Below are 2,056 nucleotides of genomic sequence, written 5' to 3' on the forward strand. Positions count from 1 at the left end.
GGGGGGCGTGAGGTTTCCCAAAGCTGATCAAGGCAACAAATATAGCATTTTAAATTCCGAACAGATTTAGTCACTGTTTGTATTTTACCATTTATTTGCCATTTCGGGTCTGGGTATTTCTTTGCCCGTGGTGGCACTTTGCGTGGATTGAAAAATACATAAATAAACAAGTATTTATAATTTGATAAGACATGCTAGGAATCTAGGAATGTGTTATGATTTATATTTCGGTTGATCAGGACCAAATTAAACAAATCCTACAAGTTTTCGTAATGTTGAAAGAATCACCGTCAAGTTAGTTTCTTTCATATTGGAACTTCTCCAAGTCCTGCTCCGCGCAAGATCACCTTTTTCTTGAAACATAATATTATATTAGATGCGATTCGAGGCAGAAGCTTATCTGATATTGTGTACTTGAACCCTAAACAAACTACTTCTGTGGATACAATACAAGGACCATATGTGGACGAGCAGGTAGTGGAAATTGGGAAACAGGAAACAAATGTTTTTAAAAAGTATTTGACTTGTTCTTATATGTTATGAAACGCCAGAAATAAAACATCATTTATAGTGTGAATGTTTTAGCGCCCGTAAAATGGTAGTTTACACTGCATACCTCTCAGGAAGATTGTTTCAAATTGCTATCAAGTCTGCTAGGGTAATAATATAGATTGTAAAACGCACAGAGCTTGCTGTTGACCGGGAGTTTGCGCAGTACAAATAATACTATAATTATCGTTATTATCATCATCCTCATTGTTGTTATTATCGTTAATATTGTTATTTTTATTGTTATTGTTATTAGTATTATTAACATTATTATCATTATTACACCCCCGCTTTTCTTACGTCGATGTGTGGATGTTGATGCATATAACAATAACCGATAATGCGGAAGAGGCTCATTATTCTGCATGCCTTGATGGGAAAGACTATAATAATTTATTGAGGAGCTCACTGAGGTGCCTGATGTTCCTACCTAAGGAGCCCCACGCAAATCGAGGATTGCTGCGCGCCAAAAGTTCGTCGAAACCCTAAGGGGAAAGTTAATCAGACTTTTAAATTAAGTCAACCGTAATGATAAATTTAAAACAAACCCCGGATGGGCAGGTTGTTTAACACTGTCACATAATTACACCAAGTCTTTTATTTAACACACATTGCGCACATTTCCCATCTTTGTCGCGGATCAGGGAAGCTGGTTCTCCAGCTTTGTGGAGACTGGAGGCGGAAGTCACATAATTATTCAGTTATAGAGCTTTCGATTGCTTTCAGAACCCATCAACACACCGTACCTCACGGAATCACGCAATCATGCACTCTAACGATGCTTGGCGTTAGGCAGCACAGAACTATCTAGATTGTTGTATAAGATTCTTCAGGGATAGCGATCGACATGTACAGATGTATTCAAACTTCCTTGCTTTGTTTCTGCTCATGTACGTATTATATTTTCCTCTCACTGTGCTTTAGAGGGGGGAAAAAGGGGGCGGGGGTTCTTGTGTACTGGAAATATGTATTGAAATCATTTAGCACAACTGAATATTGTGTTGATGAAAGAATAATAGGGACTACCATGAGCCGATTGTTCCCTCAAATGATCACCAGTTTTGTCGGAATCTGAATTGTCACGTTAACACTATTTCTTTTCTTATCTTACTTAAGTTAACTTTTCAAAGATTAGATTTATGGCCATTGAATGCTGAAATTTGCCCTGCCTGAATGGGATAATATTTTCTAAGGCCCGTAGCCGTTTTCCCCTTGGGTTTATTTTATAATTATTTTTGCTTCTACTTGTCTGTCGACTGCTTCTCAATGCTGCAACGACGTGGCGTCTCGCCCTATGAGCATGGATCAAAACGTGATAACATAATGAAAATATGTTTGTCTTGGGATCATTATATTTGGAGCGCATTTTTACATCTGTACAGTTTCTTCGTGATAATACAATTCATTAAGAACGGCGCTGAAAGAGCGTTATCTTGGCAAGGCAGAGAGTTTAACATTTGCAAGCACACACACACCACACACACACACACACACACACACACACACA

At 38.2% G+C, this 2,056-nt stretch overlaps 1 protein-coding gene across 11 annotated transcripts in view; it reads left to right on the forward strand.

Moving 5' to 3' along the window:
• Window positions 1-2,056, forward strand: part of LOC101852918 (inositol 1,4,5-trisphosphate receptor type 3) — a 247,221-nt gene that overhangs the window by 150,619 nt on the left and 94,546 nt on the right. The window lies entirely within an intron of this gene.

Source organism: Aplysia californica, unplaced genomic scaffold (genome assembly GCF_000002075.1).
Source record: "Aplysia californica isolate F4 #8 unplaced genomic scaffold, AplCal3.0 scaffold00125, whole genome shotgun sequence".
Lineage (NCBI taxonomy): Eukaryota > Metazoa > Mollusca > Gastropoda > Aplysiida > Aplysiidae > Aplysia > Aplysia californica.